Raw genomic sequence first — 15,155 nt, forward strand, 5'->3', positions numbered from 1 at the left:
GTATTTTACTAATTTGACCATTTTTTAGTGCTTTTGTCATAAAACTTTTTTTTGCCTGAAGAATAATAATTTCTCCGTTTTGGATCATATTTTCCTAGCGTAGTGTAGTTTCTAAAGTTTTGTTTGCTTGAAATACCACATCTAAATTTCTGAAACATATCTAGTAACAAACAAAAAACATTGGAATATTCATCTATCATCGAGAACCGTCGCAGTCAGGTTGACGAGTGATCAAACTTCAACCAGTGATCAATCACAGCCACAAGATGCACCACCAATGCCAACCGGCTCTGCTGCCTGATGGAATCCTCGGCTGTCCATGGTGAGATTTAAATCTTCTTATTCTTCTTTACACGTTAATGTACACATTCCAACGGCTCTAAATTTCAAGGATTATTCCAAGGACTCTAAATTTCAACAGTTATTCGAACTACTAAATGTCAATGGCTATTTTTTTTATTAATAATTAGTTTTTTTTATATATAAATTGCCAATTGATGTGGCAAGTGCACAAAACGCTAGATCTTTTTCCTTGTATATCTTGAAGAAAAAGATATATGGTTCTATGCACTTGCCATTTCAACCATGTACATTTTAGCGCGTCAGTTTATCCCACTCTATTTGATCAGATTGATCTCTCTTCCAATTTATTTGCTCTTTATTTTTCCCTTCCTTAAATATGTTATAAACAGTACCTTGCAAAATATTTTTGGGGGTGACAGTGTTTATGGGATGAAAACTCATTGGGTTAGTTCGGAAAAATTAGCTAAACTAGTCGATGAAGAATGCTTGGGAGTGTGTCGTCTAGCTGTTTCTCACAAAGTTGGGATACTTAAGACGTGTTTAGAGAATTATGAATGAAGATGGACTAATATATGAAAGATGATCTGTTTTGGACTGCTTGGGTTCCTCAAAGAGATCTAAAATATGTTCTTCAACGTGTTTGTATACAAGCTGGAAATGAGATTTCTATTTGTTAGACTAGCTCTAAATGAATGTTTTAGATCCAGTATGGACATATATCCAGTCTTGGATGAACTAGCATCATCAATTAGCACCCTCAAACACCCATCATCAAAAAATAAAAATAAAATATTAGCACCCTCAACTTGGAGCGTGTCCGTAGATTTAAAGGTCATCTCCTTGTATTAACTCAACAAGTTAAGAAGGAATACTGGGCAACCACTTGTCATCTTAACAGCTACCTCTTGTTTTTGCCTCATACATTCTAGTTATAGGAATGCCTTTTAAGGTCTGTGACGGAACAAAAGGAAAGAATGGAGGCCTATTCAATTAGCAATCAATAATTCTGCACCGCTCTCACTATGCGTTCAATAATCGGAAAGGGCTTTGAGCAGTACTATTTTATCATCAAGCTAACATGGAAGCCTAAGTGAGTTCTTCAACATCAAACAACTCAAAATGTTGTTAGAGGCATATTTTGTTGTCATCAACGACATCCTTAGTGAGTTGTAATCAGTAAGAGATGATATTCTGCATTCTAGAAATAGAAACTTCATTGAAACTTTTTCTTCTTGTGGAACGAAACTTGATACTAAAGATTTTTAATTTCATTGTTGGTGTCACAGCGGAAAGAGCACATAGGTGACATTGAAGATCTCATCAACATTAAACTGGTGAAAAAACTTGACAGAAAAACTTTAGATTTTCCTTACTCATTTGTTTTCTAGTTTGAAAGTTTATGAATATATTAATACGCTTAAACAGGGCCATATTCAAAATCAGCTGATATAGTTTGAGTAACTATACAGAAGTTACTGGTGGAATAAAAGTAAAAACAAAAAGAGGAAATATGTTTTATCATAGCTTAATGAAAGCAGTATGATGGTCATCTCATCTTCATATTTGTGCCAACTTCAACTTAAATGATTGTGTATTAACTTTTTCGTTCATTCTCATAGATAAGAACTCTGGGCAGGCTAAGATCACGATTCTAATCTTTACGTGGAGCCTTCAACGCATATTTGGTGCCTTCTAATAAGACCCGGAAAAAGGGATTTTCTTTCTCCAAGCGTTTTGCTAAGGTTAGCTAAAGGTAAAGAATTTTTAATTATCGTCAGGTTATCTAGTGAGTAAAATTAATTAATTTATGCATTATGGATGAGTAGTTGGCATGAGAGTGTGGTTTAGGATTAAAATTTTCACTTGAATGGCACAATATGCTAGGATGAGTTATTTCACTTGTCCTAGCCATCTGTTTGAGCTTGTTAGGCTAACAATGGTCTTTCTCTTTCTTGATGGTCTTGTTATGATACATTTTCTTCTAATAATAGGGTTTGATGGTATTAGTGGTTTGATTCTGCCATCACTAATTCGGATTCTTGTTCTGTTCCGTTGATATAGGCACAATGTCGTAAATCCTTGTGTTTTATGGGATTGTGTGAACTTTGATAGTTCAATTTTTCTACAATGTTAGATGAAGGAGTTAGGATTCAATGGGTTAGTGCCATGGCATATTATACATGGCAACTGTCTCATCTATTCTATTTCATGAAAATAGAATGAATGTATAGATGGCAATCAGTCATTGGATGCCCACATCCCTTGAGAGGAGTAATCAGGAATGTTTATTAGCTTTATTGGGATTATAACCATAGCAGCAGTGGCAACCGGTAAGTGGTAAAGCAAAATCCTATAGTAGAATGAGATGGAGATACTAAAAGAGAGAAAAAGATCAGAGTGACAGAGAGGAAACTCATTATTACAATGGCCTTCAAGTGGGAAAAAAAGTGTGTTAGAAAGAGACTAGACTCTAGAGTCAGAGAAAATAAAAATGGAGTCTAATGAACCCAAAAGATTAGGAAGAACCCCTCACTCCACAACCTGTATGACTTCAATCTAAAGTTATTATGCAAATTACATTCATACCATATAGATCGATATTACTTAGCAAAAAAAAGAATGATATAGATTGAAATACTTGAAGTCCACTTTCTCCATTTCTAGATAAGAGTGTCAAAATCACTTGTGTATATTGGACATGATTTCAAGTATATATATATATTTATAAGTTATGATTTTGAGCATGAGACTTCCTCCATACCTAGTATTTTGCATGTTTAATTTCTTAGGATTCTTTCTTTCCTATTATTTTTGTATATATATATATATATATAAATTATTGTTTCATTGGAGACTTTACTTTATTACAATATTAGAGCCAGAACTTAAAGAAATGAGAGCAGTTTTAATTGCCAAATTATCGTGTTAGATATGTTGATATTGGAATAGAAAGTGGTCCATTGACATTCTTAATCTTTCCAATTGTATACACCCATCAATCCAAATTTTATTTCTTTTTATGTGGTTTATTTTGATTTATTGAGTGGTTTATAAGTTAAGAAAAAAGTAGTTATTATTGACCAGACAAAACAGTGCGATCATGCATACCAAAGGTGCACAAGGGACCCAATCGCATGTTGTGGGTGATGGTGCATTCCGCCTCTCTCTCTCTCTCTCTCTCTCTCTCTCTCTCTCTATTTTCTCTCTCTCAACACACTCACATATAGGATACTTATTAGAGATTTGACCCACGGTAAGTAATTATAACTAATCATTGGAAATCTTTGAGCACTAATTATACCTTTTGTTTCTTCTTCTTAGCAGCTAAGATGATGTCTTGGACGTTAATATGGTTGTTCGCACTAATGGCCGTAAGCCCGTACGCTTTAGTAGAAAGACAGACATACGTCGTTCACATGGACAACACCAAGGTCATGGCCTTGGATTGATCCCTCTCTAATACTAAGAGATGGTACGAAGCAGTGATGGACTCTATTGTCGAATTCTCAACAACAGAAGATGAAGAACAAGAAACACAATTCCCTCAGCTCCTATGTGTCTACAAGAGCACCATCTCTGGCTTTGCTGCAAAGCTCTCAACCAAAGAAGTTGAATCATTAAAAAACATTGATGGGTTTCTCTATGCGACTCTGGACAACATGTTAAAACTACACACTACACATACTCCTCAGTTTCTTAGCCTACAAAATGGCAAAGGGCTTGGCTCCAAATTTGGCCTCTGATGTGATAATTGGTGTTGTTAACACTGGAATTTGGCCTGAGCATTTTCTCTTCAGTGACACTGGCATGTCACCCGTGCCTGTTTGTTGGAAGGTAACTTGTGAGCAAGGCATGAAGTTCTCATCTTCGAATTGTAGTAAGAAGCTTATTGGTGCCAGAACCTTCTTCAAAGGGTACGAGGCAGTTGTGGGACGATTAAATGAGGCAGTCGATTATTGATCAGTAAGGGATAATGAAGGGCATGGGACCCACACTGCTTCGAATTGTAATAAGAAGCTTATTGATGCTCAATTGCTTCTATTAGAGCTTGTTTAATAATGGAATTTCAATATATAATATGAATTTTGAGTTGTTTAACTTAATTTGAAACTTGTTTTATGATTTTTCCTTTGTTTTTTTTTTATTTTTCTAATTTTTATTATTATTATTTCATTTATTGTGATTGGTGAATTAGAGGACCGTGCTGTTGTTTGTTAAATCTCCAAATTCGACGGTCATACTCTATGAAATTTTTTTTGTATTTTTAAGGTCGTTCTCCAATAATTTGATAGTCCAGGGCCGTCAAAAAAAAAAAATTTCTACAAGAAAATATTTGACGGGCATATTTGACGGGAGGGTCTGTCAAATTTATCAAAATTTGACGGGCTAAGACCGTCAAATACGGGCTTTTTCACATAGTGTTGGACCGAGCATTTAGGACTGCATTAGAGTGCTGAATAGAATACATAGGAGCACTCCATTTCATCATCCGTGGCAGGCCATCGGTGTGGTGATTTAACTGCTTTTTTAAACCCTCGTGATTCCCAAATTGCATTCAAAAAATTCTTTTAAGGAATCGTAGTAAATTTAAAGGCATGCACGGAGGCAAGGGAGTCAAGTGGGCTCATCATAATAGGCGTAGGCGTGGTAATGGGCCTTAGATCAAGTCACCATAAGATGGATGTTTGGTGGCTAAACCTCAGTTGTTGTGGTGTCTTCATCAGCAAATCAATGGACATGATACTACTGGGATGATAAGGAGTTGTGGTAATGAATTTTCTGCAGACTCAATAGAAGAGGTCGATTCATCGAAGAGAGTTTGATTCGATTTTGGTGGATGGTGTAAATAAGAAGTCAAGTCAGACAAAGAAACTAAATTAGAAGTAGAGGAAGCCATAATGATAAAGGAGAATACAAAAAAATTACTTGCTATGAGATGTAGACACGTCCCATGGTTTGTTGAAGACATTGAAAACCTGTATATAGGGGTGGTGGTATCCAAGAAAGACACAAGGTTGTAAAAAGTCCATCATGAGGATTTGGATCAAAGGTTATCTCAGTGATTTGAATTGCTGACCTAGGGACATTAATAAAAAAATAAATAATAAAAAATTACTAATTAGATCATCAAGGTATTATCGAAATTTGGGGGCAGTTAAAAAGAAATCTCTAATGTAAATAATAAAAAATTACTAATTAAATCATCAAGGTATCATCGAAATTTGGGGGCAATTAAAAAGAAATCTCTTCATTAGGGTAATTTTTCAAAAAAAAAAAAAAAATTACCTATATTAAATGATTCGGATTAGTTGGTGAAGATGTCGATTTTTCTATGGTCAATAATACATTTTGGTGGTGACTATAAATTCAAAAGGCATTAGTCATGAGTGACGCCCTGACTTCAAACTTCATATTTTCAAACACTCGTAAAGGTCAAAGTTAATAGAACCCATTTTCATCACCCTCCACTCATTTTCTATATCTTTTTGTTTTTTTTTTCCTGTTCTATCTACCATCATCATCATCATCTTCTTCTTTTGTCTTGTTCAATCTGATTCCATCCCAAATGAATCAAAATAACTTATTCACATTCAAAGTGTTCTTCCCTTTTTGGGTAAATTTAAATATCATCACCTTCTTCTTAATAGTAGAAATCGCTCTATCTGTTGACCAACAATTCGAAGCATGTAAGCCTTGGAACTGTGGCAATAACATAAACATAAGCTACCCTTTTTGGGTCCAAGGTAAGCAAAATCGCTCTTGTGGTTTACAAGGTTTTGAGCTTACATGCAAGAATGACAAGCCAATTCTCAATATGTCGGGTGATGATTATGTTGTACGCGATATCTTCTATGAAAATCAATCAATTTGGGTCACTAATGCTAAGATTTTGGCTAATACCTGCCCTTCTTCCATTCAAAATCTTAGCCTTCCTCCCACTCTATTCAGTTTTGGGCCTAGCCATGCTGAACTCTTTCTCTTTTTCAATTGCACCGCTCCGTTTCCTAGTAAGGAGTACCAATTCAATCCCACTGGTTGTTCTACTTATAATTCGACTCGACGTTCTCTAGCCTTGTTCAGCCAGGATCACAACTTCAATTATTTGATGAACCATTCGGGAAATTGTGAAAATAATGTGGTTGCGGCGGTTGATAAGGATGATGATAAATTGTTATATAGGGACGATATTAACATATTGTTGGGCAATGGATTTCATTTGGTATGGAAGGCAATAAATTGTAGTGTTTGCCAAGGAAGTGGTGGGCGTTGTGGGTTTGATTACAGCAAAAACAATTTCATTGTTTCTGCACCGATCGTCCGCATCGAAAGCATTGCCATGGTAATAACTCACTCTATGACTTCTCTTTTCATTAGCATTTGTTTATATTTATTATTAATTATTATTGTTGTTGATGTTCCTTCTCTGTTTTTTATTACTTTTCCTTTCTTGTTTTATAGTTTTTTGTCCAAATTGTCATTAAAAATGGCATCCAAGAATTAGAATACTAGGAAGTCAAATTAATGACATGTCATTTTCAAATCATAACATGTCTATCCTCTTTCATTTAAAATTGCACAAACTCTTTCCTTTCCCAAATGCAAGCTTGGGGGTTCTTCTACTTCTCATCTAACATTCTTTCACACATTTCATGATTACATGGGTTACAGATATTTTTTATGATAAATTATCATTAATGATGGAAAGGCATATTGAAGGAGGCTGGGAAGACCTACCCAGAAGAAAAAAAAAACTCCTCTAAAGGAGGTTGGTGTCTCTATGACCTCAATGAAACTTATCCAATATGGCGACTTGGAAAACAAAAACGAAATGACATGAGTTCTATTCTTTAGAGTATAGATAATGTTATATGCTGCTTCTCACCATTTTAACCCTTGTTGAAATCTAGCAAACCCTGATTTGAGCCATGTGGTTTATCTGAAAAGAGAGTATCAAGTGCGGTAAATGAAATAATAATAAGGATTGAAGTAGTGACCTATCAGTTTGGTCTTGTTTGTGATCAGTTTCAGGTGTTGCAGGGAGCAATGTAAAACTGAAGATTGGAATAGGTATGATATCCATCATCTAAAATTTCTATTGTTGAACTCTGACATTTGTGTAAAAAGCCATCATTCTATTTAAATTCATGAAAAACGCATTTATCAAAAAATATATATATATATTCATGAAAAACTGATTAGAACAAATTCTTTCATGAATTCGTAGTTCATTATTAATCTGATGTAATGCAGAATTTAGCTTGAAAAATAAACAAATGGAGATTGTTAGCAACAATCCTCCAATAATGGAATAAGTCCTGTTGTAACATGTTATAATATATAGTGTAATAAGATATAACCCAATGACTTTATAATGCCATCTTAACAGTTATAATATCTTTTACTAAAATGTTGTGTCTAATCAATCTCTTAAGAACATCTTTGTTTACGGATTCTTTAACCTAAAAAAACACCTTTAGTTTGTGTTATTAGATATATAAAAACCAAGATTTTCATGAATACTTTCATGTAAGAAGTCACATAAATAAGTTTTATTTAAAGAAATGAAGAGAAAATATAACACAAAAGGGTTTATATTTTGTTTTGAAACAGACCTAGTCTTTTTATAATGGTATGTTCTTTTTCTAACTTGTCACCATCTGTTCAATCATTTATATTCTTTATTTTCTAGAGGAAATTTTAATTTTTATAGAATTACTGTATTTTTAGAAGTCATAAGGGCTAACAATAATGGTCTTTATATCATGGGTGTTATTTATGTAGACAATCTAACACTATAATGGCATTGCTGATGGTTGTTAATACCTTCACCAAATCAATACCCCCTTAAGAACATATTTTTGTGTGATTGACTTGCACTAATCAAATTAATGTTCATTGAATGTGCGAGGCAGAGTTAGGATGTTGAGATTGATGTGTTACAACTGGCAAAATAAACTTAGAAATGAGAGCATCCATGGAAGTTTAGGAATAGCTCCAATAGGTGCTAAAATTAGAGAGCTGCTATTGACACCCCAACTTTTACATATTACACCCCATTTTCTTCAATTATTTATCACACCTCAATTAAAGAGTAAAACACATTATTCAAACACTACAGAAGTTTGACTCAAATTATAATTTCAACATTACAAAACATAAGAACACTCACTTAGAAAATTTCAGTGTTTGTTTACAATTATGATTAGGCTCATATAAAATCGTAAACCCCAAAAAATAGAAATTTAGCAAAGAAATAGAAAATGAGAGAGCTTCAATTGGCACCCCTACTTTTACTTATTTTTAACCATTCACTATTATTTAATTGTGGTGTAATAAGTAAAAGTTGGGGTGCCAATAGCAGCTCTCTAAAAGTAAAGGTAAGTTATTTTAGATAGTTTGGGCATATGCAAAGAAAGCTAATAAAAACAGCAATGAGATGGAGCAATTTGATGCAAAGTGAGGGCATTCAAAGGACAAAAGGAAGACAGGAAATGACATGGATAGAGTTGGGAAGAAAAGATTTGCTAGAGCTTGCCATCTGGTTCATTATGGAGTTAAATGGAAAAAATGGATTCATCCCCACAATCAGGGAAGGTGTAGATGATGATGATTATGTGTTCATGTCAAAAGTTCGTTAGTTTATTTTAAGATTTTATCCTGCATAGGGTTTAGCTTAATATAAAGAGAAGAGGCTACAACATTTTTGGTTCATCTTTACTTTTGTAATTCAGATAATCAAGAACAATTTATCAAATAATTTTTATGCCTAGTAAATTATTCAACTGAACTCCCAAGAGATTACAATATTTCAGAGAACCTCAATCCTTATATCCAGAACAATTTTGTCCATCCAATGTACAACATCTCTAAGAAGCCCGCAAAAAAGATGTTATATTATTTTCTATTCCCTATGACTTCTGTAAAATACGTTTCTACAATTTTGGTCAATTTTGTTGGATGCAAAAAATATTTTTCTCAGCCATCGTTATGGAAATATACCATCCAATCATATATATCTTGAAGAGTTTGATAAAACTTATCAAATATCATCACGGCCTGGATTTATGTGTCCAATAGAAATAGAGAAATTATGAATTAGAAGAGATAATTTCTTTAATAAGGTGGTGGATCCTCTACTATTATTTGCTACAACTCAAGTGTAATGTTAATTACACAAAATACCCATGATGTACCTACACAAGTCTAGCATCACTGGTTTGTAAACCAAAATAACTAGTACATAGTAAGAATAAATTCCTATAGGGATAGCTGATATATGTGGGAATACATCTTTCACTGTATACTCTTTGACTTCGGACTAATAAATGATTGAGATAATGTCATCTTATCTTATAGAGACTATATATGTGTCATCTATTTAATTAGAAGCCTAGTCTCTCTCAGCTATGATTATTTCAGGTTAAGAAGAAACTGCACAAACAAGTTTTTTCACTTTGTTGTCCAAAACCCTTTGTACCCATCCTACAATATGTTTCTTGAGAACCTACTTTCATCTCATGAAAATTACAGGAATGCCCACCTAATGTGATTATGCATGAAGATTGATTATCTTTATATAAATCACAATGAACATAATTTATATATGAGGAAAATGGATTTGCCAGGACAAATATTTCAAACATTGTTCTTCACAATTTGTTGAGGGTCTCAGCCGTAATTTGCAAATATCATTAAAGAATATCGGTGTCAAAGTTCCAGCATATTTCCAAGGATTTTTCCCTGAAAATAGCATAAATGGTGTTCTAAATCTCTCATAAATAAGATAACGAATTTGAAAGTCCACCACCTATTAAGACCCTTCTAAGTCAAAAATTTTTTTATTGAAAATACCTAAAGATTCACTTTGTAAAACAATTAGTAATGGTTGAAATAAACTAAATCGGTCCAACCTGACATGCTTAGTCAATAGTTACATTGAATTTTTGAAATGATGGTAAATTTTGCAAATTTATCAATTAAAACATAAATCAAGTGCCGACATAGCTAAGTTGGTAAGACGTGTGGAGTGTTATTGCCATCTCCTAGGTTCAAATCCCATTCTACCCAACTTCACCTTTCTAACCATTAACCCCTTCACTAAATATATATATAGTTAATTCCAATATTTCATGCATTTTATTTTCTGCAAACCAAAAACTACAATTTTACATGATCACTAGAAAATATTCTCTTGATTTTATCAGTGCCTCACTGTAGTAAACTTTTAACATTACTTTTCATGTAAAATTGAACTTTTCCTACACTCTTCTTACTGTACATTCTTCACAATTTTACATGATGGTTTCTATTTTTCAACATGTTAGTCTATTTAAACTCTGTATTATCTTTCTTATTCTTTCAACCTAGAACATTAATATATCATGGTTCCAAGAGTAAATTACTTGCCTTTTGTCCTCTGTTCTTTGCTCACAGGTGTTTCAATAGCTGGAATCATTGTTATAGCTACAATGGTAGTTATATTATGTTGCTTGAGAAGAAAATTGTCTTTAGATAAATTGTTCTTTTGGATGAAGAAAACAAAGAATTCTCAAAGTTTTGAGTTATTTCTAACGAATCATGGATCTGTGAGTCCAAAAAGATACAAATATTCAGATATCAAGAATATGACAAGCTCCTTCAAGGAAAAATTAGGCCAAGGAGCTTATGGTGACGTGTTTAGAGGAAAGCTATTTGATGGGCGTATGGTGGCTGTGAAGGTATTGAGAGAATCAAAAGGTAACGGAGAAGAATTTATTAATGAGGTCGCAAGTATTAGCAGGACTTCCCATGTTAATGTCGTCACTATGCTAGGTTTTTGTGTTGAGGACTCCAAAAGAGCTCTTATCTATGAGTTCATGCCCAATGGATCTCTTGAAAAGTTCATATATGATGAAAAACCATTATAGAAATATCCTCACTTTCAATGGGAGACACTATACAAAATTGCTATTGGCATTGCTCGGGGACTAGAGTACTTGCACCGTGGTTGTAATACACGAATAGTACACTTTGATATAAAGCCTCATAACATTCTTCTAGATCAAGACCTTTGTCCGAAAATTTCTGATTTTGGGCTCGCGAAATTGTCACTTACAAAAGAGAGTATCATATCGATGATGGGTGCTAGAGGGACTCCAGGGTATATTGCACCGGAATTGTTTAATAGAAACTTTGGAGGAGTCTCACACAAGTCAGATGTATATAGCTATGGAATGATGTTGCTCGAAATGGTTGGAGGAAGAAAGAACATTGACGTGGGAGTAGAAAATATTAGTGAAATATATTTTCCACTTTGGATTCACAAGCGTCTCGATACATGCAGGGATCTAGGACTACGTGGAGTTATAACTACAGAGGATGGAGAAATTGCACGAAAAATGATTTTAATAGGTTTGTGGTGCATACAGATGGATCCATCAAATCGGCCTGCAATGAATAGAGTGTTGGAGATGTTGGAAGGAAGCCTCAATGAATTGACAATTCCACCCATGCCATTTTTCACTTCTCCTTCGAGATCATGAGCAGCATCTTCAACCATATCAATTCTGTAAGACAGTTATTCTATGCTGCATCTGAATATTTCTTTCAATCGGGAGGAATTAAAATCCATTTCATTTGATGGGAAAATAAGTAATTTATGTTTTTGTTCAGATTATGAATACATGTTATAGTAATTTGTTTTGTATGTCTAAGATTAATTGCAGCCGATGGATGATAATATAAAGAATTAAGGATATAATTTCACTTTCTATAATTTATATAAATATTTATTGTATGGAGGCAAGTGTGATTGTGATATTGATTGATTTTTTAATTATGTAAAATTTTGATTAGTTTTCTAATTTCTTTGAAGTATACTTGCATTATATTTATTTTATTAAAACTAGGTTTGTTGGGTTACATTATTATCTTGAAAAACAATTAGTTATAGAGTTAGAAACCGGATTTAAGTGTGTGATCAAAGGGATGGTAAATAGCCAAATATCAAACAATCTAGAGGATGGTCATTTACCGTCAATGTTGTATCTCTCAAGCTTAATTCTACGATCTTTTTTCTATGCAAAGGAGGAGCTAGGGCCATCCCCGCGCACCTATTTCTATTAGTTAAAGAAAGGGAGAAGTCTCCAATTGCATGTTTTTGATAGAAGGGAAAAGGTTTCCTCATGTTTTGAAATATAACTAAATTTTATTCATAAATTTACTCTCTCTATATAAACAAAGAGAGAAGAAATAAGTTTTGGAAACAACTTCTAAATTTGCACTTAATAGCTTGTTAAACTTATTAACTTAAACAACTACTAATTAGTTATGATTCTATTTTGAGCAAGAAAATGGGAAAGTTTGTTTAGATGATAATTCCTTCTACCAATCCTCTAATATGGGTCATGCCCTCCTGATGAAAAAAAAAAGACTTTAATTGGTGAAAGCGCCCTCGATCCGCGGGGTGCGCGGATCCGCTTTTGACCCTTGAGGTTTGGGAGTCGCCACCTAGTTATTACGGTCTAGGAACCAAATTGACCCTACAATGGATAAAAAGAACTAATCTACTATAGAAATCTGAATCCGGGGATCATGTTACGGGGTTGGAAGGTGTTAGGCACCAACCCCGTCCGGCCAATGCCGGTCTCTACTTATCCCAAATAGATCTACATTGCTAATGATAAACCTAGATTAAAAAAAATAAAAAAAATTTACCTTTGATCTGCAAAAGTGTTATTCCCTCAGATCTGGTGAGAATGACTCCTTGTACCGTATTCCTTACTTCGTTCTATCTCCGGATCTGATTCCTAATCTCCGAGGTAAGGTATCTCCTTCTTGGATCTGGGTACTTCGAATTTGTTATGGATTTTTAAGATGTTTTTGAGAGGTTCTTGGGTGTTTTTTAGGCTAAAATCGGAGTAGGGGTGTTAGGGAAGGAGTTGGGGCTCTAAAATTAGGGTTTTGGGGAGGCTATGGAGGCTTCTTTACCTACTTTTCCTAGGGTTTTTTCTTTGATACGAAAATAGGGTGTGGAGGCTCCTATTTATAAAGTTTTTAGAAGCATTAGGGTTTGATTAGGGTTTCAATTAGGATTTTGACTTAGTCTTTAAGGTTTTAGGGTTTTGACTTTAGTCTTATGAGATTGACTTGATTAGTTTAAATTAGGGTTTTGATTTAGGGTTTTGACTTTAGTCTTATGAGATTGACTTGATTAATTTAGATTAGGGTTTTGATTTAGGGTTTTGACTTTAGTCTTATGAGATTGACTTTAATACTTGACTTTATTCTTATTTAATTAACTTTAATTTTGACCTTAGTCTTATTTGATTGACTTTAATATCTTGACTTTAGTCTTGCTTGATTGACTTTAAATTTTTGGAGCCCTCTCTATTATATCTTTAATTCTTTGGACCTCCAAATGGAGGGGTCCTTAAAGAAATATCTTGCGAACCCTCAACAATTTTGCCTGAAAGTCTGATTGATCGATTTTTTTTGTTCACATTTTAAAATTAATTTTATTAATGTTTCACTTTACATTATTTAATGATTTATTTATTAATTTTGAAATTTTTAATTATTAAAATTGTGAAATTACCATTTTGCCCTCGGAGAGGATTTTTTACGTTTTAAGTTATTTTTCAATGTTCCAAGATGTTTTGGAATCAGTTTTTCGTAAGGAATTCAATGGGAATGTTGGTTTTTGTCATTTATGAAATTTTTTGTATGAAATGGTTGTGAATTTTATGAGGGGTATTTTCATAATTTTGTCAAATTTTGTGAAAATTGGCAAAGTGGTTTACTTGGTTTCGATTTGTTGTTTTATATGTTTGAGTGGGTTTTCCTAAGCGTAATGCAGGCTCTAGGGTTGTTTTGATGTTAGGGGTATTTTGGTAATTTGATCAATTTTTAGTGATTTTTATCGTGAAGCTTCTTTTTGGTTTGCAGGATGATAATTTCTATGTTTCTGGGGTAGTATTTTACTAGCGTAGCGTGGTTTCTAAGTTTTGTCAGTTCGAGATACCTCATCCGGATTTCTGAAACATATCTGGTAACAAAATAAAGCATTGGAATAGACATCCATCATTGGGAACCTTTGCGATCGGGTTGACGACTTGATTAATCAGGCGGATGCAAAAATGGGGTGTCTACAATTGGAGCCTCTTCTTCGTCAAGATTTCTATTGTCATCTATGTTGTCATTGACAACAAATTCCGAGCCACTTGCTTTGAATCCTTAGGTTGCAGGGAAAATTTTATTGGTTTGCAAGTCGAAGTTGGTACAGTTTCTCTTATGGCTTCTTATAATGAAATAATTCAAAACATCAAATCTTCTTGGCCGGTCATTTCTATCACAATATCCCTAAATGAATATACCAATCAAGGCTCGCTTGGACCACCACCTCTATATGTTTTGCAAGATGTTTGAGTTCATTTTGGTTAGTTCCCGCACCTTGTCCCAATTGTACCATCCAAGTTTTCATAATTAATTGATTTGAAATACGTCAACATAGTTGTCAGTATTCAAAATCTATGACATCATCAAAATAAACGTTGTTAACGAACATAATGGGTCAACGAAATCTAGGTTGCAGACCACATCTTACATTTCACGGGGTAACTTTCGCCTATTTCGCAAGGGAATTTACTAAACTACCCCAATATTTTCTATATTAAGAAGGATTGGTAAGTAAGGTATATAAATCTAGGAGTGATTAATGCTAATTACAATTTCTGGATTAGGCTTACCTTCTATATCTTGGTTGATGTAAACTTTGTAATAATCTATTAAGATTCATGTAATGTTCATCCAAGATTCCTAATAAAATTAGTTTTCTACATTATAGATCGTTTCAATGTTATTTATTTATATGG

At 33.7% G+C, this 15,155-nt stretch overlaps 1 pseudogene across 1 annotated transcript in view; it reads left to right on the forward strand.

Moving 5' to 3' along the window:
* LOC147394324 (LEAF RUST 10 DISEASE-RESISTANCE LOCUS RECEPTOR-LIKE PROTEIN KINASE-like 2.1) overlaps positions 1-12,050 on the forward strand; it is a 38,195-nt pseudogene extending 26,145 nt beyond the window's left edge. Inside the window, exons 2-3 of the transcript XR_015181440.1 lie at positions 7,327-7,371; positions 10,738-12,050. The product of XR_015181440.1 is annotated as an LEAF RUST 10 DISEASE-RESISTANCE LOCUS RECEPTOR-LIKE PROTEIN KINASE-like 2.1 (transcript). The remainder of the gene's footprint in view (positions 1-7,326; positions 7,372-10,737) is intronic.
* Positions 12,051-15,155: the final 3,105 nt, after the last annotated feature.

This window comes from Akebia trifoliata, chromosome 9 (assembly GCF_017979445.1).
Source record: "Akebia trifoliata isolate Shusen 1 chromosome 9, ASM1797944v1, whole genome shotgun sequence".
Taxonomy (NCBI): Eukaryota; Viridiplantae; Streptophyta; class Magnoliopsida; order Ranunculales; family Lardizabalaceae; genus Akebia; species Akebia trifoliata.